Source organism: Camellia sinensis, chromosome 3 (genome assembly GCF_055761805.1).
Source record: "Camellia sinensis isolate YWXY chromosome 3, ASM5576180v1, whole genome shotgun sequence".
In the NCBI taxonomy this organism is placed as follows: domain Eukaryota; kingdom Viridiplantae; phylum Streptophyta; class Magnoliopsida; order Ericales; family Theaceae; genus Camellia; species Camellia sinensis.
In genome coordinates this window covers 42,937,089-42,963,780 of record NC_138963.1, presented here as the reverse complement: position 1 = coordinate 42,963,780, position 26,692 = coordinate 42,937,089, and the positions used below count along the sequence as shown (strand labels likewise).

General features: G+C 34.0%; 1 long non-coding RNA gene across 1 annotated transcript; it reads left to right on the top strand.

Moving 5' to 3' along the window:
- Positions 1-19,548: 19,548 nt before the first annotated feature.
- Positions 19,549-25,042, top strand: LOC114294239 (uncharacterized). Its single transcript, XR_014363827.1, has 5 exons — positions 19,549-19,778; positions 20,311-20,384; positions 20,604-24,591; positions 24,689-24,755; positions 24,880-25,042. It is a non-coding gene; the product is annotated as an uncharacterized LOC114294239 (long non-coding RNA).
- The last annotated feature ends 1,650 nt before the right edge of the window (positions 25,043-26,692 follow it).

Here is a 26,692-nt window from a genome sequence, read left to right as displayed (position 1 = left end):
AATTGATGCTAAGAAATGATGGACTACTTTTCGGACATTGCACTGGACGATGTTGTTCGGCCCGTGAGGTCCATCACAGGTTCCGTTTTGATAATTTGAACCGTTCAATGTGTAGAACTTGTCGAGTACTATATGCCTGTAAAAAATCACGTTGATCGGATATCGATAGCTATCAGATTATATTAGTTTTTTTTCAACCGTTAACTATAATACCATCCTTTTTTATACAAAACTGATTTGATCATGTAGTTAGTGATATCCGTTCAATGTGATTTTTTATAGACATATAGTACTCGACAAGTTCTACACATTGAACGGTTTAGATTGTCAAAATGGGACCCGTGATGGGCCCCTACGAATCGAAAATCAGTGTGTTAAAATTACACCCCAATTGTGTAATTTTTCTTAAAAAAAGGCCGCCCCAGATCTGAACCAGTCACATCTGTGTTGTAATTTTGTATGTAAAATTAATTTTTTAATATTTTTTTAATGAATAGTGATAACTTTTTAACTTTTTAAGTAACTTTTTAACTTTTTATCTTTTTTTGGACATGCCAAACTAGGCCTTATTAGTCTAATCTGGAGGCTAGAGGGTCTGTTCAGATTTTAAATAGAGGAAAATGTTGAAATTAATGAACAACTGCTTCTTTGGTAAATTACAATAAATTATTAGCTGCTTTCAGTTAAAGGGTATTAAGTTGTGGGTTTTTTAATAGGGTCACCAAAAGCCTAAAAATAGGGTGTGAGGTTCTACATAAATTCTACTATACTCTTTTTCTTTTTTCTTTTTAAGGCAAATGTTAACATGTGCTTTATGAGTATTGCTTAATGTTGAAAGTATATAAAAAGTGTTTTGAAAATATTTAAAAATGTTAAAATGTGTATTGATTTCAATAAAAATATATTGAATTTAGTAAAAAATATCTTATATTATTTTAAAAAAAAAAAATTTAATTTTTTTTAGAGGCACTTGTTAGTCCAAACTTTTTTTTAATACGGCAGTGATAGGTAGCTCGAAACCGAGTGGCTCGAAATGTCTCGAATTCAAAAACGGCCTCCTTTTTGAGATGAAGGTGAAGTAGAATCAGAAGTAGGGGAGGGAGGAGGAGGAGGAGGAGGGGAGGAGGAGGAAGGAGGAAGGAGGAGGGACAGGAGGGGGAGGAGGATGAGGGACTGGAGGGGGCCCAACATTTGGGGCTGGAAGTGGGGCCGGGGGGTGGAGGTGAGGCGAGCAGCGACGATCTTCTCTCCCTCTTTCTCCTCTGTTCTTCCTCCTCTCTTCCTCCTCCTCTCTTCCTCCTCTCTTCTCTCCTTCTTTCTCCTCTGCTTCTTCCTCCTCTCTTCTCTCTCTCTTTCGAGCCAATTCGAGCCATTGGATTCGAGCTACGGCTCATTTCCATTTTTAATAAGTCATTAGTATGTGTATTTGTATCCATTTATGTCAAGAGACCGGTTTAGTTGAAACTTATGTCAAGAGAATGGTGTTTTAGTAGAAATTGTTGGAATTGGAGGGTAATTTTGGCAAGTCTGGGTGATTTTAAAAAAATTATTCAATACTTTTAAAGCGTCATGTGTTCATATTCCAAAATTAATTATCATACATGTTGCATCTTCATATTTCTCAATGGCCCAACACAAAATTATGGGCGCTACCTTCTTCATCAATCACAACACCTTGAAGTACCCATGTAACCGTACTTCAGGAGCACCTAATAGGCACTCGTGATTTTGTTAGTTCAATGAGTGCTTTGAATCAGAAAGCTTTCATTTTGTAATTTTTGTTGCTTCCCAATATAAATTGCAATTTGAAACATACAATAAAGTTTTTCTGTTTTAAAATCCATTTTCCCAATTTTTTAATTAAAAAATTGTTAAAAAGTCCAACCTAAATATAATGCATTAGGTCCAGTGGATAATTTTTGTTAGTGAGAGGCCTACGCTTTGTGAAATAGTTTGGGAAGAAATTCTTTTATTTGTTTTGAAGGACATTTTGTTTCTAATTTTACCCTTTAATCTATCTGTTGATTTTTTTTATCTGTTTAATTTTTTTGACTATCTGTTTAAATTATTTTTTATTCGTTCAAATTTTTTGACTATCTGTTCAACTTTTCCCTCTTATCAGTTCAAATATCTGTCCAAATTTTATTATCAGTTCATTTTGTTTTCTATTTATTGAAATACCAAGCTGCAATCTGTTCAAATTTTGAACAGATCTATCCTGTTATCTGTTCAAAATTTGAACAAATATGTTCAAAATAAGTCTATCCTATCTGTCAGTTTGTTGCAATCTGTTTCTTTATCTTCATCATTATCATCAACAACAACAACAATAGAAAATAAAGAGAAAAATGGGAAAAAAATCAGATAGAAAATAAATAACAATCTTTTTTCAGATCAAATCAAACTAGGCAAAACCTAACTCAACATGATTTATTTATCCTCATACATTTGGCTTTCAAACAGGACCATTTAGGAAAACCTAAATCAACAATTTTATTAAAGTAAATATATATAATAATATGTATTTAATTAGATATATATTCATGCATTTAGAAGATATTAATGAGAAAATTGAGGCTCATATCTGTGTTTGGATCAAAGAACAGAAAGTATTCTCACCATAACTGCAATAACAATTGCCTCCTGAGAAAGGGCCGTCAGTGTTGCCCCACAATTGAAATAGGCAAAATTCTCTCTCATTTGAACAAACTCAAAAGAGAAATATTATCTTCACAGCCTCTTATATTTGTCTGTATCAACAGGGGGTCCCACTACAAGACTCATATAATCTTTAAAAAAAAAAAAAGTATTTCTACGTGAATCTTTCAATTTTGCAAAACATTCGAGAACCCGCCTAGAAGCATCACTCCATGGGTCAGCATCAATAATTGGCTCTCCGTCAAAAAAAGACAAAATCTATAGAAGAAAAAGATTCTCCTCAGATATCAGAAAAATGCACGCCAAGAAAAGACAAAAAAGATTTTTGTAGATATTTTGTGAGTCTGTCAGTGGTAAGGATTTTCCTTCACTCACTACTTTAATAAAGTGGATATCTCTTATCCTGCTTTATTAAAGAAAATGTGTGAAAATCTTTATACGTGTCTTGTAATAAATTATAGTGTCAAAATTTTGTCAAAAAAGAAGGATTGAATGATATGCGATGGGGCCCAAAGTAGTACCCGATATCATTATCCTAGTCTTTTATTGATAAAATTTACCTATATCTAGAATAGTGATTTAAGTCAAGCTTATAATTGTATACATATATGTCTTGTCTTTATATGCATACAATTTTCCGTCAAAGTTTGCATATGTTTAGGAAAGTTTTCAAAAAGCCTAGAGTCTAGGCTTGTGGGTTAGTCATAGGACATAGATTAGGGTTTTTGTTTTTATCTTTCTTTTGAGTTGTATAAATTGGCTTGCATGCCAACGATGAAAGCAGAATAAAAAACACCACTTCACTCTGCGTTGTAAATTTTCTAACCCCTCTCAAAAACCTCTAAGTGTATTAAGTTTTTCAGAGTTTCAAAGTCTGTAATATAATCTTTGTAAGTATATTTCTTATTAATATGAAGTGTGAGTAGTTTCTCTTTTTCCTTAAATATTTCGAAAGGGTAACTCTTCTATTCTAAAAATTTATTTTCTTTTTGGGAAAGCTAAGTTTATGGAATGCTTGTTTGCTCATTAATATTACATGCTTTGAACCTTCATAGTATCTTCAGTTTTCTATTTTGTTACTGAGTGACCTTAGCTGAAGAGCCCGTGTGAGCCGTGGTTAGGCGTTGGAGGGTGAATTGTAGGCAGAAAGGGAAAAGTAAAAAATGGAAAATAAAAATATACTATGTTGAACGAGGCTTAGTCTCAAGGTGAGAGTACATGTAATGAAAACAAGCATTGCCTAAAAATAGTTTTTGCCATAGAAAAGAATTTTAGAATAAAAGGAGAGCAACCCGAGTAAAAATATTAAGGAAATATTGTCCATATAAGAATTTTAAAAAATCAACAATTTGTATGCCCTTAGACGTAAACCTTAGAAATAAAAATTAAATTTCAAAAAATCAAAAAAGTATATGCCCTTAAACGAAGACCTTAGGAATAAAATTAAAATTAGTACTGAATTAATACAAGAATTAGGAGATCAAAAATTTAGATATTAGTTTCTTTTATCATTAGCTTCTAACAGATCTCTAGAAAATTACAGTTTAAAAATTTCTCAGATAAATAGACAACTAACTATAAAACAAGAAGCCTTAAAGTTAGCCATACAACAGCTTGAAGATCTTTTAGCATAACTGTAGAATTAATTAGATAATTCTCAGCCCAATTCCAAATAGTGGTAGACCACTAACTCAACCCCCCAAAAATTAGTATCAGAGTGGTGTTCGATTTTAGGACAGTTTAAGTTAGTTTATGCATTTTGCTTATGGTAATAGAGTAGTTTTTATTTTTTGAGATTTTAGTTATAAATTTCATATTATAGTAGCCTGTAATAATTTTAAAGTAGGAGTTAATTTTGTGTATGAAAAAAGTAGAGTATCTAGATTTAGAACTCAGCAGCCATAACCGTCGCCTTAGCATAAATAAAAATAATTCCCGTTGTAATTTGAAGAGACTTTTACACATGAGCTTCGTAGTAAACATAATCCTCAGCTAAATAGTATCATAGATTATCAAATTAATTTTGCAGAAAATATTAAAAAGGACATAGATAAAATTAGTAATCTTTTTATTTCATCTATAGATCATCTTCGTAATAATCGTAGTATAATTAAAGATTAAGATAAAAAAATTAGATTATATCCAAAATCAGTGTAGTTCTATCCTACAAAAAAGAATAGATTTAAATTTAGAAAAATTTCCTACTAAGCTAGAAATAGAAACATTAATTTCAGCTACAAATCAAATAGCTAAACAAATAGAACAAATTAATCAAATTCAAGATAATTTAAATCAAAAATTAGAAATTTTAGAACAACTCGTAAGGTCTTAGTTTATGAGTAGTGATAAGAAAGCTAATAGAGATTACCAGACTATTTTAAAACAACCAGAAGATTTTCATAATAACCCGGAAGGAATTAGTAGTTATCAAGGAATAAATCAATAAGATAAAATATCAGTAAGACAAAATAATATAGAAATTTTATTTTTAATTCGATTGTGTGAAAAATTTGAATACCTATCAGAACAACTACATAGCTTAGAAAATCGTCTAGCGTCTTTAGAAAAGATAGTACTTCAGAAAGCAAAAGGAATAGAAGGACAATCCAACAAACCTCAATCTCAAGTAAACGAGGAAGATATAGCTAGATATTTTGAAAAGCTTAAATTACCTAGGAAACCAGCGTGTAGAATTTACAAAAAATAAAAATATTTAAACAGCTAATAAAAGGAAGTAGTAGTAAAAAGCGTAATGAAGATGAAGATGTTAAAGTAGAAGAATTTATAGATGTAGAACAACAAATAGAAAAATTCAAAAAAGAAAAGTTAGAATTAATTCCAGCTAAATATGTGTATAAGCTAGGTAAGATTCATAAAAAACAATATTTATTTAAATACTATGGTGAACAAATGATTAGTGTGACTCAAGAAGATGAGAAAATAGAGCTAAATTTAATAGAAAGAGAAAGCTATAAATATGCAGTAAATGAACACCTTAAAATGACTCATTTAGGATTAGTAGTGGTAGGAGTTAAGGCTTTAACCAGAGAAAATTTAGGAACTAAAGTGTTTGTATGTTTCTATGATGATAGGTTTAATGATATCGGACAGAGTATTTTAGGTAGTTATGAACTAGATATGAATTCAAAAGGAGGAATAGTTTATTTTACACCAGATTTTTACTACCTACCTCGACCTTTCATAAAAAGATAAAAATAGGAATAAAGAGTAGAGGATATAAAATGAAAAAGGGAGAAAAGAATTTATTAGTTTGCATAGGATTTTTAGGTTTAGCAGTCTCAGAAAGCAATACTCACTATAGACTTGCTAACGATCAGATAGTTAAATTATTAGGCGCAAAAGGAATAAAAGCATTACCAGCTAAAAAATTTAATTCTGAAGATAATGCAGCACTAGATTGACAACTACGAGATTTCTAGGACAAAAGAGATTAGCCCCTCAAGATAATTTATTATACCAAACAGTAGATGGAAATTATGCAGTAAGATTTACTCAGTACACTTATGTAGCACCAGAAAAATCTGAAGATGATGAATTTAGTAGTATAGATAGGGAAGAAAATCAAGATAATCGTAGTGAAATAAATCTGCTTTACGTAATGACAGAAGAAAAAACTATATCACAAAATAAGATATATAATATTGATGAGATAGATTTAGAAAAATTTACCCTAGAAGACATGAATAAAATACTAGATGCTAGATATTATGAATACTTAGCCAGAGGAGATACCCATGACGATGCAGTGTCATTTTTGGATCAGGAATTTCATACGGAATATGTAGATGATATCATAGAAGATAATATACATCCTAGCAAAATATTTAGAATACCAGAACAATCTAACCTAGAAGATACTTTTTATATGAATACAGAAAGCTCAGGAACCAATAATCCACAACCAACTGTAGAAGATCCAATAGAACCAATGCAGTATGCAGTAGGAGGAAGAAGACCATTAGCCAGTTCAGGACGTAGTCACGCAGACCCAAATAAAAGCTATAAGTTTCATGGAAAGCGTAGACAACTAGATATGAGTATACAATTACAGCCAGTCCGTAATCAAGGAACCCTTTTAGATTTAGCTAGATTCGACCCTCAGATATGGCAGGAAGTAATAGAAAGGTGGGAAAAAGATGCAGTAAAAGCATGGATGACTAGTCCCTATGAATCAACGGATATGTGGGAATATATGGAGACATTTTTAGGAGATTCAGCTTATAATATTTATTTAACTTTCAAAGGGAAATATGAAGAAACAATTAAACAGCTCAAAGAATTAGGAAATAACCCGTGGAATTTTACATATTTTATTAAAGAAATACTTATAGGATATGATCCTTCTAGAGGAAATGATTCCGCTCAAAGCATAGCATTAACTGAGTTAGACCAAATAACATTAGGAAGTTGGAAATATATTGTACCTTTTAGTAGAGAATACTTAGCCATAGCAGCAAGAACTGGAAAAAGTTTTGATGAAGAAATAGGAAATAAATATTTTAGAAAATTACCAGGAGAATTAGGAAGAGAGATAGAAAACAAATGGTCAATTTATTATGCAAGTTTACCAGCAAAAATAGCCACAGGAGAATTAAGAATAAAAGGAACTTTAGGAATAGGACCTAGAATAGTTTTTACATTTTATAAGCTCAGAGAAAAATGTATAGAAGTTAAAATACAGAAAAACTTGAAAAAACAAAGTTACGACTTTTGTAGCAGTGTAATATATATTCCTCAGCAATATGAAGATGAATATAATAGGAAAAAAATACAAAAAATATGGAAAATATAGAAAAGACAAATATTGGAAGAAAAAATATAGAAAACCATGGAAAAAACAAAAATTCATTAGAAAAAGTAGAACTTTTAATAGGACAAATTATAAGAAATTACCCAGAGAAGAAAAAGATAAAAGAAAACAAAGATATGTTAGAAAACCCAACAGTAAAAAATGCAATTGTTTTATATGTGGAGAACCCAATCATTTTGCAAAAAACTGCCCAAAAAGACAAAGACCAAATACTAATAAACAGATAGAAAGACTACATATTATAGAAGACTTAGAAGAAGATATAGTTAGCATAACTAGTGATGATTCAGAAGTATATAGTATAGTAAGCGATTATGAATATCAAATAGAAGCCATAAGTTCAGATAGTGATCCAGAAAGTGATACTAATATAGATAATCTTTTAGGACAACTCAACCAAGAAATAGGACTAACACCTTCCCAAGATACTTTCTTTATGATGGAATGTAATGCAGATACTGAATGTCAGCATAACTTTCAAATAGGATTAGGATTTGATACCACTAGATGCAGCTATTGTAATTGGTTTCTAGCTAAAGATAAACGAGCTCAATGTTTATTATGCAGTATAACCTATTGTATAGTCTGTCTAGAAAAATTAAATATGACACATAAGATAGCATTAGGAAGTACTAAAGAAGATCATAGTCTAGAAAGCAGAGAATTACATTTAACAATTAGAGAATTAGAACTACAAGTAAGAGAACTTAAGGTACAAATACACGAGATAGAAACTAAGACTAGTTTTGACATAGAATGTTTAGAATTAGAGAATAGACAGCTTAAACAGCAGCTAGAACAATTTCACAATAAGTACCATTTAAAAGACAAACTGATTGAAGAACATATGAATTCATTAGAATTAGTCAACCTAGTTGATTCTCAACCCTTTAGTCAATACTCTAAAGCCCAACCAGCTACTATATCTTTACCATTCAATTATCCGGTTATACTTAAACCAAATCTAGTTAAGATCTCTTGTGTAATCAAGTTTGCAGCAAAAACCCTTAGTATAGATGCCATGATAGATATAGGAGCTAGTAAATCATATATTGAACAACAAGTAGTTCCCCCAGGATGGAGCATAACTTTAATAACCCCAACTTTAGTTAGTATAGCCGACGGCACTAAACAGATATACACACATTGCATCAATGGAGCACAGATTAGTTTTCATCATCTAGGTTCTCAAGATCAACATATAGAATGGTTTCCTTTACCTCAGGTTTGGATTGGAAATACCCGACAGAATCATCCTTTCATCTTAGGACTTAATTTCATCCTTAGCTTACAGGGTGGCATGTTACTCAGTCAACACAACATTAGTTTCTTCAAGCGAACTGTACATACCCCAACAGCTTATGCCCTTAGCACCATCGCCCATTCCTCAGAGTTGCGTACGAAGCGTGGTGGTACCATAGGAGTAGATTAAGTTCCCGCTAGTTTTTTATTTTCAAGTAGAAATATTTTTCCCGACCTAGCCCAAAAATACATACCTAATGAGATAGCAAATACGTCTTCAGAAAATTTAGATACAGAAAATTATGATTTAGAAGAATTTGATTTTGAAAATAAGGAAGATTATTGGAACCCAGAAGATTTTAAACAACCAGCTAATTTAGAATTAATTTTTGTAAAAATAGGAAAAATAAAGAAAAAACCAATATGCAGGAGAACCGAAAATGATTTAGATGAGATAATAAGATTAGCTGAAACAGCAGAAATTTTAGGAGAACAGCCCATGAAATATTGGGAAAGAAATAAAATCTTAGCTAGTCTAGATATAAAAAATAAAGATTATAGGATTACCTCAGCACAAATAGATCATACACCAGCAGACATAGAAGAGTTTAGAACACAGATTAAGGAATTACTAGATCTAGGAGTAATTAGACCCAGCAATAGCCCGCACAGGAGCGCAGCATTTATGGTTAGAAATCATGCAGAGATAAAAAAAAGGAAAAGCTAGAATGGTGATAAATTATAAAAGATTAAATGATAATACAGAAGATGATAAATATAATATATCAGATAAAGACCAACTCATAAACAGAATACAGGCAGCAAAGATATTTAGCAAATTTGATTGGAAGTCAGGGCAGATAAAAATGGAAAAGGAAAGCATACCATGGACAGCCTTCTGTTGCCCTCAAGGACATTATGAGTGGCTAGTTATGCCCTTTGGATTAAAAAATGCACCTTCCATATTTCAGCGTAAAATGGATAGTATATTTAATAAATATAGTTTTATACTGGTATATATAGATGACATATTAGTGTTCAGTCCAGATAAAAATAGTCACATAGATCATTTGTATATAACATTAGAAGAATTCATAAATAATGGAATAATAATTAGCAAGAAAAAGATGGTATTAAATAAACCCTACATAGAATTTTTAGGAATGGAGCTAGGAGATGGAAAAATTAGGTTACAACCTCATATAGTCAAGAAAATTCTAGACTATACAGATAAATTAGAAGATACAAAACAATTTCAATCCTTTTTAGGAATTTTAAATTATACACAAATGTATATTCCAAACCTTAGTAAAATAATAGGACCCCTTTATAGTAAAACCACAACCACAGGACAGAAATATTTCAATCAGCAAGATATAGCTCTAGTTAGAAAAATAAAAGACATTTGTAAAAATCTACCAGACCTACAACTTCCCTTAGAATCAGAATACATAGTTGTAGAAACAGACGCAAGTCAATTAAGATGGGGAACAATATTATTTTCTAAACCCAGTAAATATGACAGTAAAAATAAAGAACGCATTTGTAGATACAGTTCTGGAAAATTTAAAGAAAAAGATACAACTATGACCAGCCTAGATTTTGAAATACTAGGAGTAGTATACGCAATAAATAAATTTAGATTATTTTTGCACAAACCTTTTACAATAAGGACAGATTGTGAAGCCATAGTTAGATTTCATAACAAACTAAACGAGCGTAAATTAAGTACTAGAAGATGGGCAAAATTTTTAGATTGTATAGTAAGACATGGATATAAAGTAGAATTTGAGCATATTAAAGGAAGTGATAATAGATTAACAGACTAGTTAAGTAGAAAAATTTATTTAGAAAAAGAAGATAACCAGTTTGATTTTTGTGCAGATAATGGAAAACAGCAAGACCATGAACTTTGGGGGATTTTCTCTTCCCATTCATGAAGGCAGAACCAAGTTCAGACCTTTAACAGGGATTGAGTTAGACCCAATTCAACAGTGTCTTTTAGATAACCTTTGGACCAGTCAAAACCACCCAGCTAAGCACCTTTCAGCCCTAAACTCTCTCAGTATATATTTTTCAAAAATCCAAAACAAGCCCTTGTCTAAAAGTTTTTCTTTCTATGTAGTAGCTAAAGGAACCAAGCCTGGTATTTACCATGATTGGACAGAAGTAGAACCTTTAGTCAAATATTTTCCCACACCTCAGTTTAAAGGATTTTATGATTTTGAGTCAGCCAGTACCTATGCCCAAAGACAAATAGGAACCAGTTACTTTATTAGCCAGATAGCTAAAGATTACCTGGACACATTGAGCAAGATGAGATCTACCATCCTTGCTACCAATAGAGTTCCAGTTAGCCAGACAATTGGAAGCAGTAGTACAGGCAGCTGTAGTTCTAATCCTCAGATAGATTCTCAGAATCCTCTCCAAATGTGCAGACATTGTGAAGGCCTTTCCAGAAATTTCAAGAAAATTATGGATAAAGACAAGAAGGTCAGTGAAGAGCTAGACTAGCTCCGAGACGAAGAAAAAAAATTGAGAGCAACCGTTCGAACCCTAACCAACCAGCTTATAAAATTAGCTCCAGAAAGAACACCTACCTCCTTACCTAGCCCAGAAATCAAAAAACTCACTAGTGAGGAATTTGATCAATTGAGTGCTAGAATGTATTTCTTCAGGCATTCTATCATTCGATCCTTTTGTGAGAAAAGCCAAGTAATGGAAGACCTAAAACCCTATATTTATACCTTAGCCGGAGATAGCAGGAATAACGAGTTAGTCATTATTCAGCAATTTCTTCAAAATCTCTCCATAGCAAGAGTTGACTGCCTCGGCCTAGCTTATCAATGGACCTATACCTATGAAGACGAAGAGCAACCCTGCTTAGACGAAGAAAAATGCAATAAGAGGTCAAAACATTTTGGTAGATGTCAGTGTAACCTAGACTTCAGCATTTGCCTTTGCCAGATAAATTTAGCTACATTCGAGCCGTTGGAGATAGAAATTAGGGGCAAAACTCGTTATCTAACAGCCCCAAAATTGTTAGATTACGGCTTTGTCTCTAGACTAATTTTCACAGATCCAGATCAGACAGATGACTTTGGACATAAGCTTGCTCATGCAGTACTGTGCGTAATGGAAGAACATCATTCGTATGTGGAAGCTTTGATAGATAGCAAACTACCAGAGTGGAAGGGAATATAGTGCAATCCAGCTAAACACAAAATGTACCTCAGAGGAACCTCTACATTCCCAGGATACCCAGGACTTCTCAATAGGAGACCCTGGCCATGCAGAAGATTTTCACTCAAAGACCAGCTCAAAAAATGGAGAAAATTTGCTAGCAACTCTCTCTTAGCCTATAATGGAAATTATGGACATTTAGTCTGTGAAGATAAACATCAGAAGATACATTGTAATCTAGCCATCCTAGGATATCCATTCAGCAAAGAGACATTTGTCGATGAAAGTCAGTACCCGAACTATCAGCATGGCGTCTCTCATGAATCACCGGTGATGGGAGAGAATGATCAAGAATGGTACGATAAACCACCCATGCGAGATGGGGATGACTTTTACGACCAACTCTCAGCAGCAGGCCTTGACGACCTAGCAGACAGAATGTATGGGTAAAAAAAAAAACAACAGGGGGTCCCACTACAGTTCTGCCATTGCCGACGACTAGAAATCCAAAGCGAGCAACAATGGATCTGTCAAACTCGTGGATCTCCACAACGGATCCAACGGGCAGATCTTTTTCCGAGCTCAAATTTGAGGTCATCGATGGCGGAAGAAGAAGAGTAAGAATATAGCGGCGACGGAGGTATGACAACGTAAGTCCTAGCCACCGATAAGCGGCCGATGGTTCTCTTGACGGGTCTACTTGACAAACCAATGAGGGTGTGGATCCCTAATAAGCTTACAAGCGTTGTCATCAACACTGGTCATTGCCTTGGCGTCGTCTCCATTGGTTACCTTCTTGGTTTTATAAAATGACAAAGTTATAGATTGGGGGACTCAGATTATGGTTGACCTGATCTTGTTGATATGAGCATGTTAACAAAAAGTTTTGATGGCTCAAAGATGGCATGTGACCTTGTCTTTGTTGAAGTTTTGTCTTTAGTTTCGTTTGTCAAAAATCAGAATCTTTGCAAAATGATTTATGGACACCCTTGTATGAAAGAGTGTTCAATTTTCTAACCTAAAAGATGGGTTTGTGTTGGGAGAAATGGTAGACAAAGCATGGCCAAAAGTAAAGAATAAAACATGCAAAAGATGAAGCCATAAAGTCTTAAAAAGCTACTGGACTGTTGGGTTGGCATGCCGCATCGCGCTCACAACCCTCACATTCACGTCTACAACCAGACTGCATCTAGGTCGTGACCAAATCAGCTTCCAAAAGTTCTCATCTGCATCCCGCAAAGAGTGGTCGTGCTCGCAACCACCCATGACTATGCCCTCGACCATCTTGTCTGCGGCCACGATGGTTCTTGTCCCAAGCCTATTTAAGGCAGGCTCAACTATTATGTTTGGGTATGTCTAGCACTCCTTTTTCTGAGTACTCTCTCCTAAGCTTTTCTGAATATTTTCTATTTTAAGAGATGTTATTTTTATGAGTGTGGATCATTTGTAAGCAAGATCATTTTTGTAGAGAGATTTTGTTTTTGAGAGTGAATATTGTAGTGAGGTTTCAGTTGTATTACTCTCATATTTGCTTGATGATTAGTTAGCTCATCAGTGCTTTAAGTTCATCATCAAGCTGTAACAAGTCCTTCACACCTTTCAAATGTGAACCTTCTCGGTGGATTTCGAGATTGTAAACTTCAGTGGATTCCGGAGTCATAGGAGTCATGGTGATTCGATAACCTTCTTGATGGATTCCGAGATTGTAGATTTTGGTGGATTCTGGAATCATTGACGTTGTGGTGATTCGACATCCGTTGCGGAGATCTAGTAGAGAAAGAAGTGTGACTCGTAGGTTAAGCAAACGCATGTGCCTGGAGTGGCCATTGTAAGATATCTCTTGTACTCTTTTTTTTCATAGTGGATTGTTCGCTTGACCGAGGACCCGTGGTTTTTTTTTATCACAAGTTGGTGGATTCCAATTGTGATTTTTTTCACATAAAAAATATTTTATGTCATGGTTTGATTTTCTCTTTTACTCTCTCTTTTTTACATTGATCATGGTTACATTAATTTTTAATTGGATTGCTTAAATCAATAATCACGTTAACACGGGACAAAACTAGATTTTCAAATGGATTTTCGATAAAACTAGATTTTTTAATTGGTATCAAAGCGAGTCGCTCGTACTTTGTTTTTTAAAGCTATAAGAGTGTGATCTTTCGTAATTATTGATGGATTCAATCCAAGGAAACAATTTTGATCAAGAGTTTGAATCCAAAATAATGGCTGTGTTTACTGAAAAGTTCCAACAATTTTTGAAAAAGAAAAAGCCTAATTTCAAAGATTTAAATTCAAGAGACAGATGTAATTTTGAGCAAAATTTTTTTAAGCCCAACAATAAAAACTTCAAATTTCAAGAAGTTCAATGCTCTAAAATGTCATGGGATTCAATATGTTTCAATCGAATGTCCTTTCAAATTTTTAAAACTTGAGAAAGATGCAACCCATAATGCTTTGGTTGCAAGTCTTGATTGGACTTCAGAAAATAAAGACACTTCTGATAGTGAAGACGAGAATTCTCATGAAATTCATAAGATGCACCTCCAATGTTGTAAGTTGATGAAACGAAAAGAACTCTTAAACAGCTTGGAAAAATGTGTGAAAGAGAAGAATCGGTTGAAAATTGATTTTTTAGAGACCCAAGCAAAAATTCATGTCCTACAAAATAAAAAGGACATTTTGATCAATAAACTTTCCACCTGTAAAAATGAGAGAGATTTCTTTCTTGGCGCACATGATGAGCTCAAAAAGAAAAATGATATTCTTAAAGAAAATGCTGAAATTTGTGCCAAGACAATCAAAGAGCTTACGAAGAAGTATGCAAAAAGGAAACTTGAACTGATCGATGCAAATGCCATGGTTGAAGCGTCAACAGTCAACATTACAAGCACCCAAGAGGTAAAAGGCGTTGACAAGGTGAAATGTACAATTTCTTCAACTCCTAGTTTTTCTCATGAAAATATTTTGAAGAAGAAATTTATACCTATTTGTCATTATTGTGGAGCTGTTGGTCACATTCGGCCTAAATGCTTGAATTTGTATAAGGCTAATTATGGTAGGGATGAAGTTATTCCTCGACAAGCTCAAAGGCCACAACATGTGAATAAGCGGAACATCCAATGAGGTAAGTCACCCACAAAATATCCGAAGGATGGTAAGCTTGTTTTTTGTTGTGATTTTTGTGGTAAATTAGGCTATCTTCGTTCCTATTGTTATTTGCTTCATGGCCACATTCCACATAGAGGTAATAAGTTTTCCAATACCTCTAAGAATTTTGAATAACCCTTGTTATCCAACAAAAACCCAAGTGTCAAAAAGATTTTCAAAATTTGGTGAACTTTCCCAACAACTGTATTGAACCTCCTCGTGTCAAAACTAGAGTTGTTTGGGTTAGGAAAAATGATTTAGGTTGAAGGGTTTTGTGTTCTTGGGTTGTAAATATTTTTTTTGTTCTCTGACAAAAAAAAAAAATTTATTTGGTGTCATGTCTACTGAGTCTTTTGAGTGTTTTAGAGTCTTTCCCCAAATTGTATTTTGATTATTTTAGAATGCTTGTCTTAGAATTGTTTTTGGGAAACCAAATTTTTTTTAAAAAAATATTGTTGGTCTAAAAGAATTTTGGTCTCTAAACTCACTCTTGAAAAACTTTGTTTTATTTTGTATGTCGTGTACGATTTGTGTAATTCTCACTTCACCTAGAATACTTGAGGATTGATGAACATGATCTTATTTTGTACACATTTTTAGGAGGATTAAATGTTTATCCATAGCTCATGAGAAATCTTGAACAATGTGTTAATTTTTTTGTGCTTTAACTCTTTCGGATTGACTGATATCGAATACTCACAAGTATGATAATGAGAGTTGAGCTGAAAAATATTTTATTGCATCTGTGCTACGCTCGTGGGAAAAGGGCTACATGTAAGAGTGTGTTATAGGTGCCTTTTTCAGATGATAAAATTCATGATTTATTAGATTCAGCTACCGCTTTTAGTAGTGTAAAAGTCCCCTTTGAATTTTTGAAATAAAAGGAAAAGAAATTGAAAAGCAATTATGAAAAATAAAGGAGGTTACGGATGTTAGAAAATTTTGGATAAATGCTCTCTCAAAAGTCATACATACTTTGCAAACTTGAGGTTTGACTTCCAAAAATAGTGGCTCAATTTCAATACAAAATGTTAAACTTTGATCTCTACATGGCATTGTTAAACATGGTATTCTCTCATTCCGCACAACACATTGTCTTTGTATGAGATTTATGTTTGCCGATTTCCAATGGTTTTCAAGTGAGTGTCATTTTATACTTTGTTAAACATTCTCATCTTTATAAAATTTTGTTTTTCAAATTGAGAGAATGGCAATAAGATTCTTTCGAGCCATTTCTTGTTTTGTAGTGCGTGTTTGTTTAGTTTGTCCTTCTTCATTGCCTTGAATGTGTTATTTTCAGTTTATTATGTTTCGCATTTGTCAATTCCGAACAAAAATGGGGAGAATGGTCTTGAATTTATTTGGAGAGAGAAAAATTTTATGAATTTTTTTTGTCATATGTTTATGGGGAGTATTTGCTTAGGGGGAGAGATTGTATTGTCTTGCATACTACTAATATTTTTGTCACGAAATTGCCAAAGGAGGAGAATGTTAAGATTTTCAATCCTAATCTTTTGCATTACAATGCAAGTTGGCAATCCTGTTCCAAAGACAAAATCATGATTTTTAATTTAATCATTTTCGTCTCTTTTGTTGTTTGAATCAACGGATCTTATGCAGGACTGGGTTATGAAATTTTGTCCCGACATTGCCAAAAAGAAAGATTGTTAGGATTTTTATCCTAAAGGAGTTAATGTTTTGACAATACCTTTCTTGACAAAACTTAAAATCATTGATTCAAGTTGTTTTGATTTGTTATTGTGCTTCAAGATTGTTAAGATATTGCTGATTTTGTTGACATAAAATGGACTCAATTGTTCTAACATTTTGTTTAAGTAAAAAAGTGATGATCATGTTGGACAAGAAACATGTGGTGATGAATCTTCAGAAGTTGAAAATGGCAATCGTGGGATTCTAAATAAGGTTGTTTGTCTCAGCCGATTGGTGGCAACACATGAGTGAAAAGATAGATCCTCACATGTGCATGCATGGACTAATATTTGCTAGAGTTTTCTTTGATCTTGTTTGTCAAAGTTATAATCTTTATTAGATTTTTTATTTCTTGTGTTATCATCTTCTTGGTTTTATAAAATGACAAAGTTGCAGATTGGGGGGCTCAAGATTAGGGTTGACCTGATCTTGTTGATATGAGCATGTTGACAAAAAGTTATGGTGGCTCAAAGATGGCATGTGACTTTATCTATGTTGAAGTTTTGTCTTTGGTTTCATTTGTCAAAAATCAGAATCTTTGCAAAATGATTTATGGACAACCTTGTGTAAAACAGTATGGAATTTTCGTTAGTCAAAAGTCAGAATCTTTGCAAAATGATTTATGGACAACCTTGTGTGAACGAGTATGGATTTTTCCAACCTAAAAGATGGGCTTGTGTTGAGAGAAATGGTAGACAAATCATGGCCGAAAGTAAGGAAGAAAACATGCAAAAAATGGAGCGACAAAGTCTTAAAAAGCTGATGGACTGCTGGGTTGGTATGCCACATTGCACCCGCGACCAGGTCACGTCTAGGCTGTGACCAAATCAGCTCCTAGAAGTTCTCGTCTGCATCCCGCGAAGAGTGGTTGCACCCGCAACCATCTGGTCTGCGGCTGCGATGGTTATTGGCCCAAGCCTATTTAAGGCATGCTCGACTGTTATGTTTGGGTATGTCTTGCACTCTTTTTTCTAAGTACTCTCTCCTAAGCTTTTCTGAATATTTTCTATCTTGCGAAAGGTTATTTTTATGAGTGTGGATCATTTGTAAGTGAGATCATTTTTGTAGAGAGATTTTGTTTTTGAGAGTAAATGTTGTAGTAAGGTTTCAATTGTATTACTCTTATATTTGCTTGATGATTAGTTAGCTCATCAGTGCTTCAAGTTCATCATCAAGCTGTAACAAGTCATTCACACCTTTCAACTGTGAACTTTTTCTGTGGATTCTGAAGTCATAGGCGTTGTGGTGATTCAACAACCTTCTTGGTGGATTCCAAGATTGTGGATTTTGGTGGATTCTGGAATCATTGGCGTTGTCGTGATTCCACATCTGTTGCGGAGATCCAGTAGAGGAAGAAGTGTAACTTGTAGGTTGAACAAACACGTATGCTTAGAGTGGCCTTTGTAAAATATCTCCTGTACTATATTCTTTTATAGTGGATTGTTCGATTGACTGAGGGCCTATGGTTTTTTTTATCACAAGTTGGTGGATTCCAATTGTGATTTTTTTCACATAAAAAATATTTTGTGTCGTGGTTTGATTTTCTCTTTTACTCTCTCTTTTCTACATTGATCATGGTTGCATTAATTTTTAATTGGATTACTTAAATCAATAATCACAGGACAAATCTAGATTTTCAAAAAGATTTTGGATAAAACTAGATTTTTCAGATTATTAATTGTTTGATTATATTTTGAGATTTTTATATTTTAAAATTCTTACATAATCTCATGATTGCTAAAGTAAATTTGAATACAAAGATTGTGAGTTTGAGACACAAAATTGATTGTGAACCTTGTTTTAATCAGTGTCCCCCATTAACTTCATATTGTTGATGTTTGAATGTAGATGGTGTAAATTGTACACTCATTTTAAACATAAAAATGGTAGAAATAAATAAAAAAAAAGTGTGTAAAGCATCATATTTATATGAAAAAATAATTGAAGGCTATCGAGTATTGATTAGATTGTACTTGATGAGTATTGAAGTTGAGCCATAATGAGTTTATGATCCATTTGTTTTGACAAAATATTCAAAAAAAAAAAAAAAAATTAATATTTGGTATGACAGTATAAAAATAAACTAAAACCAAATTTCATAATAAATAAAAAAAATTGACTTTGATTAAATAAAAATAATCTTTTTAAATACGATTTTTTTTTTTTCAAATCAATAATAATATAATGATTATCTATTTTTATTAACTTATTTTATCTCAGTCTAATTGTCAATATTGTACATTGAAAATATATTAGTGTGAGAGTGAGACCAAGTACGCTGGTAATGTATTGACAAATAAAATAATAAATGTAATATAATATGACAATATTATTTACAAACATAATAACCAGAATCACTTACCACTAACAGAGAAGTGGTTAAATAACACGAAACTTTTTGTGACGGCAATTATCCCGGCACAGAAAATGGTCTTTTGTGATATCATTTTTAACCGTCACCAATAAATACCTTTTGTGACGGTAGTGACCCGTTGCGAATAAACATATGAGAAAAGGTGTGTTTAAATTCGAAAGTATTTGCAATGCCTTGCGTCCCATCGCAAAACAAACCTTTTTGAGACGAGAAAAATTTATTGTCGCAAACAGAGGACTGCAATTGTGTATCACAAAAAAACTCTTATTAAAACGACATCGTTTTATTTGTTAGATTTATTATTTGTAACAGTTGAAATATGCTGTCGCAAAAAGTAATGAAAATTTTCTATATCCCGCTCCTTTAGCCCATTCGAGCTCATTTTCCCCAAAATCCCTATTCGAGCTCGTTTTCTCCAAAATCCCTAAAACCTTTGAAGCAAAAATTCCAAGTGAGTGACGACAGTGGATTTTTGCTACCTTTGAGACATATTGACTACAACGATGGCGGAATTTTGTTCCGAGCAACGAGCAGCGACGACGGCGAGCAACGAGCAACCACGATGACGATGGCTAGCAGCAGTCAGTCTCAATCGTGCCTCTCTCACTCACTTAGCGAGTGACGACGCCTGTATGCTCTCTCTCTCTCTCTCTCTCTCTCTCTCTCACACACACATTCCTTTCCATTGCATCAATCGTCCTCTCATTTTACATTTTCCTTCCAATTCTTTGCATTTTCCCAATTTCACATCCTTTATCAGTTTCCTTTTCCATTCGAATCACATATTTTCTCAGTCACCAAACACATACTTCATTCAGACTTATACACCATTCTCTTTCTCTTTGTTCCATTTCATTCCATTATTTATTTTTATTTTTTTAATTTTCTTTTGTGGATTTGTCAATATTATTGAAATTGTTTATGTACATTTGTAACCACATACAAAACCCCTTGTCTTTCATATATACTTTCAATTAACACCATTCGTTACAACAATATTCTTCTCTACATCGAGATTGCTCTTTTTTATTGAATTGAATTGAATTGAATTGAATTGAAGTGGGTTATATAAGATTTCCTACCTCATTTGTTCTCTAAATTGGCTTCTTGTTTTCACTTTCTTTCCCTGGTAAGTTATAGTCATGGGTGAGTTATTTTCTAGGTTCAGCAGACAGGACAGTGAAGTTTTGGGGTTTAGAGACCTTGGAACTGATTGGATCGACCAGACCGGATGAGGTATTGGGCTTGCGTGACCCTAAACTCATTGATAATTTATAATTGAATATCTGTGAAAGTTTATATTTTTTTAGTTACTTACTAAAGTCTTATAAAGCATTGATTTTTCCTTTTCTTCAACTAGAAATTGTAGGGACCAGTTGTTGAGTTCACTGCTAGTGGTCGGTGATGGAATTTTTTTTCCTCACAATTTTCTTGTTTCATTTTTTTGTGTTCCAGGCTACATGAGTATGATCAATTGCCTTTCGCCCAAATGGTATTGTTAGCAGCTATGTTGTGCTATTCTAAACGTATTAGTTCCTTTTGAAATAAAATTGCATGTGCTTCTTAAAAAGTATTTTGTACCTTTAGACTAAATAAAATTGTGATAGAATCTTATGGGAGAGAAACTGTATAAAATTTCTGAGTGGCTGCAACATTAGAATATTTTTCTTCATCTATTAGATATATTATACTTTTTAGTCATGTCATAGATGCCAGAAGCATAGGGTGATTTGATAATTTATGCTAAAGGACACAGCACAAAAATATACTTCTGTTGGTGATCAACATGAAAGTGGAGAGAGACTAGGCCCTTTCTTCTCAATGTTGAAAATATAGAGATAGAGGCTTGGTCTCCAACAAGGATTTGAGCTCTCTGGTATGACAAAGTAGAAAAAGGTTATGCTGTGTAGTTTATGCATTATAACATCTATTTATAGAAAGGAAGTCTTTTTCTTGTGATCAAACCTCATTGTGAAATGTTTGTTCCAGGATCCTGTAGCCTGGCTTTTTCGCACCCCCTTTCGGAAGCTTAAAAAGAAAGCCCTACAGTTCGGACTTCCGTGGCTCTAAATCTAATCTCATAAGTGCAATGTGAAATTGATAAACACTAAAGAGTCCTCGGCAAATCGTTTTGGAAAATTGATTTTGAATCAAAAAATGCCACAATTGGATTGCTTTGTCAGATATAAAGTCGCCACCTAAATATTTTATTTTTGGAGAAATTTAGGAAACCCATGACTCGTGCCAAAGGCCACGTGTCCGTCATCACCAAAGTTGCCTCGGCTCGGGAACTTAGGTACGAGAAGGGAAGGTCGTGAATCGAGCACCCCTGCTCGCTCGATCGAAGATCGGCCTCTACTAATCATGATGTGATATTTTATAAACATTATGTGCTCTTGTTCCGATTATTTAAACTAGCATTACTATGTGATGCGCACAAGCAAGTATAAACTAATTCGCTCAATTTGGAACAATTTTAACTCATGTTTGTTTGCGAAAATGGTTTGAATTTGCCACCAACCATAGTGGGTTTAAAACATGATTTGCCACTCAACAAAGTAGGCTTAAAACGCTCATTCGTTGAATCGTTCCAATTCAAACAACAAGCCTTCTTCCACATGCATTCAAGCAGTTTAGCAAGTAAGCATATAGCTTCATGGCAAGCATGCTAATCATGGCAACATTCACATTTATGCAAGTATGCTAAAGCATAAAAACTCACCTAGTACTCCAAGCTAGGAAAATATGAGTTAGTGAAATATGCATGATTCCTAACTATGTTAAGATGCCTAATGCAACACATGCAATATGCAATTAATAGACTCGGCTACGAATATGACATATGGATCGATTTGAACAACATGCGATTAAACACGTATTCAAATAAGATATTTGAAATGGAAATGTAGTTTGAATGATGCGCCGAGCCTCGGTGCATGCAATACGAATGAATGGATGCAAGCTTGCGATATGCTAATTGAAATATGTCCCTAATCTAACCATCAAAAGTGGGTAAATAAAAGGGAGAAAGTCATGGGCTTGGAAGACATACACACATGCACGCACACTTATTACAACATTACGCCCTCGTGAAAGAGGGTCCGAATGAATAAAAGCTAACTAGCTATGCTAATCTAATTAAGCTAATTAGACTAATTATTACAGGCCAAATGAATAACTAGCCAAGCTAATTACTAAATATTACAACACTTTAACTAATTAGCAAACTAATTAATTAATTTACAACACAAATGCACACGAACTAATCATTTAAGACATTAAACTATGCTGCCACTACTCCGCCTCGGGAAATGAAAGATGCACATGCTCGGTTTTGGCCCGAAAAGACCTCTGTTTTGCTCTCGAAAGCCTCTATTTGCAGGGTTGAGAATTTCCAGAACCTTTTTGCTCCATCTTACCAAAATCAACTAAGGTTCACATCAGTGACCTGCCGGCCATGGATGGCTGCTGCCGGCCCTCTGCCTGCCAAAAAAGGGGGTTTGTCGACCACTGATGGTGCACTGCCAGCCACTGATGGTGCATTACCGGCCACTGATGCATTGGATCACCATGTTGCAACAGAGCACAAACAGAGCAAAAAATGGGGTTTTTCCAAGGATTGTTTGCACGCTTTGCCTTTCCTTTCATGGGGAAATCAAAGGAGGGACAAAATTTGGTTCGCAAACGATCAATCAAGCAATTTCATTGCATGATGGCTTGTGAAACTAATTGTGCAAGTTTAATAAATACACAAACAAGACCAAAATATTCATCACCCTATCATGCATGATCAAGGGCAATAGAGACTAAGGGAAGTGGCACATTTCATCACTTTTGAGTATGAAATGTCCCATTTTTCTTTGGTTCAAATTAATGTCCGATTTGAACACATGCAATGCAACACAAAAAGATGCTTATCTTGCCTCTTTTACTTACCAATTTTGTTTACTCATTTTAATTACCAAGTCATCATTTAATCAATTAAATCCTTTGGTGAGTGTCCTCTAATGGAAAGAAGGCTTAAACCAAAGGTTTTTTTAGGCATGAAAGAGACCTCATGCCATTGATAATGAACCCCAAAAGGGATTAAACCATTAAGCACAAAACCTCAATTTCATGCTTTAAACAAGCAAATGGTTTGAACCATTTTCAAAGTAAAAATAAAACCAAGAAAGGAGGGAGGTTACAGAGATGATTAAGTGCTTAAAATGAGTGATAAAAGCACTAAAACATGCAACCAACTCAAACCAATGGTGGTTAAAGCCATAAAACATTAAGTTAGTGAAGGAATTTACACTACAACTATGCCATACAAGGCTTAAATGAAACAAACAGCTAAAAATAAAGGCAAAACAGTTCAAAACAGAGCTTAATACATGCTAGACTTGAGCCACAAAAAGCTAAAACATTAAGCTAATACATGGGGCTAACTAGGCATGCAAACAAGACACAAGGAGGGGAGGATAACCCTTTCAATTTTAGACTTCGAAATGAGTTTTTTACTACTGAAAAACCTCTAAAATTTAGTGGTTAAAAGGCCCAAAAAAGTTGGTTTGAAAGTGATGAACAAAGGCACAAAAAATTTACAAACTAAGAAGCAAGAAGAGTGAACCACTCCCTAACTAAAAAAGGGCTCAAACCACCACTTTTAAGCCACAAAAACAAAACTTTTTTTTTAGTTTAAAACCAGCCCCAAAATAGTAAGAAAAGATGGAAAAACAAGTATATTAAAACAAAGCGAACAAGGCAAGTGTTATACCTTTGAAGCAAAGCTCAAGTTTAGGCACCAAACCAAGCTAAAACCACTTGCTAGAGCTCAAAGAGGGTCTCAAATAACCTCAACTCAAAGAGAAGCAACTTTGATTAAGGTAGTGTATGTAAAAGTGTAGAGAAAACAAGTAACCAGGCACAAAATTGCAAGAGAGAGAGAAATCTAGAGAGAGAGATTTTTTTGTTCCAAAATTTCTAACCCCCAAAAATGGGGGAAGAACCCCCCAATATATAGAAAATATGAATTCCATACCAAGAGATCTAGCCCTCCACGTGTGGGCAAATACAAGCCTCTATGCAACTAGCTGGCACAGCTGGTACAAAATATCTACAAAAAACACTAGTGGCCGGCCGACCATCAGTGATGGCCGGCAGGCCAAAAGACCTCGCCAATAGCCCTCATAGATGGCCGGTAGGCCAACAAAGACTGCAGGGGAGAGAGGCCAAGGCATGGTCCAAGAAGGAGACAAAAAAGATGCAGGGTTTGGAAAGCTCAAACCTGTGGCGTTCCATTGAGGACTTTGAGCGCTCGGCAAGCAATCAGACTCGTCATCAGATGTACCTACAAAAATATCCAAGTCTTGAAGGGCCGTCAAAAATGGGGTGTCTACAGATCCACAAGTTGTAATTGGTTCTCCTGACACAATCATAAAATTCCGGGATCTTAGATTTGGTAATCAATATTTTGGTTTTTGATTTTTGTGCTTTTGTTTGTGTGTTTTTTTTCTCCTTTAAGTTTCTAATGATAGCAATTGATTTTTGTGTGGCAGGTAAAACGATGACAACCCTTACACACCATAAGAAATTTGTGCGAGTAATGGCTTTACATCCTAAAGAGTATGTATCTATAAATATAATTTGTTCCTTTGTAAGGCCCTCAAGTTATGGTTGATGTAAAATGCTTCAATAATTATGTTTTCTAGTTTGACCTTAAACTTAATTTCTTGCTTTTATGCTTTAGGAATTGTTTTGCATCTGCGTCAGCTGACAACATAAAAAAATTCAACCTTCCAAAAGGAGAATTTATGCACAACATACTGTGAGTATCTTTTATTTTATTTTTTAAAAATATTTATACATAGACATCATTCCAATGCTACTGCAAGATACATAGTTTGCTCTTTCCCATGAATATTTTGGCATTATTATCTTTTTTTTCCCTTTCTTTCTTTCTGTCGTTTTTATTCTCTTCATTATTAGATTTTGGAAATGGGGAAATTGCTCCAACTCTATGAAGAGATTCAAAAATCTATTCTTCCAACTAATAAAGCTCCTTCACCCCCATTGAATGATCTTTTTTCCGCTTATACCAATCATCCCATACACTTCAATTTCAATAGGAAGTTTAAGCATTGAGTATACTGTGTGCTTCTCTCTCTCTCTTTGAACTTCAATTTATCATGTCCATTGATTTCAGTACTCAGCCTTTGTTCATGCAGCTCTCGGCAGAAAACCATCATCAATGCAATGGCAGTCAATGAAGACGGTGTAATGGCTACAAGAGGTGAGAATCTAATATGTTTCACATAATTTTGATTCAATTCAAGTTAATGATGAGGGGTGCAAAAATTCTTTACAAAACGTATTATTGAAATCTCTCTATCTTTCATGGGGGAATTGAAAAAGAAATGGTTAGGCAAAATACTCGTGATTTTAAATGAATTTTTTTGTTAGTCTTGTGTAACTTAGTTAGTAACACTTGCACTAAAACATAGTAAAGACTCGACTCAAAATGATTTTCATGAAATTGCAATTACTTTCTTATTCTTACAGTAATAGTAAGGTTATCTATGACCAAACCTGTAGTTTTGTATCGAATGTGGGTTGTATTAATGAGGTTATCTATGACCAAACTTCCTCAAATAGAAGTATTTTTTGTGTAGCAAGCGACATGTTTGCCTGCTCATTGGCAGGGCCTTTCATTCCATGGAATTGAAACTTTGGTTAGGGCCGATGGTACATGTGTCAATCGTTTGGACACATGACACCTTTGCTTCTAAGACAATACATTTTGAGCACTTCCCTATAGTCATTGACCTAATTACTGTTCTTTTTAGGGAGACATTATTAAAACCAGCCTTGAAGTTTGGTGTGATGTCTGGTTTTTTATGTGAACAAATGGATGATGATGCAAAGTTCTAGTCGAAATCTGACTTAATTAAATACTTTGCAATTCTTTTCATGGCAGGTTATGGTGGTTGATATATTCTTCTACTAACTACTATTCCCCCCCCCCCCCCTTTTGAAGATTCAATTATCATATATTCCTCACTAATGAAAATTTAGATTTTGAAATGAGGTATATTTTCTGAATATGCTCTTATTTTTTGCCTATAGAGCCTAAGTACTATATGATGAATGGCTGCAATAGTATATGGAAATTATTATTATTATTTTTTTGGTTCGATTAAAATAGTCTTGTCCCCACCTGCATACTTCAATATTTGAAGTACGACATAGAGAAATTATTGTACGTCCTTGAGGCCATGCTTTCACATGACCACATTGGATCCGCCATTGCCTTAGAAGCACAGAAAATCTTCTAATGGAAAAGAGGTTGATATAAGGTTATAGAAAAATTTATGAGAAATTTATGTTTGTTTAGCATTATCTTTAATTTGTGAAAAATCAGAGACATACTTGATCTTTTTGTTTGTTAACTTGATCAACCAATATCAGATTGGAAGCTGACCTGGTAGGTTAAAAGGTAATAATTGCCTTGTTGTCCAACATGAAGGTCCATTGGTCCAATAGTCCAAATTCAGTTCATGCCA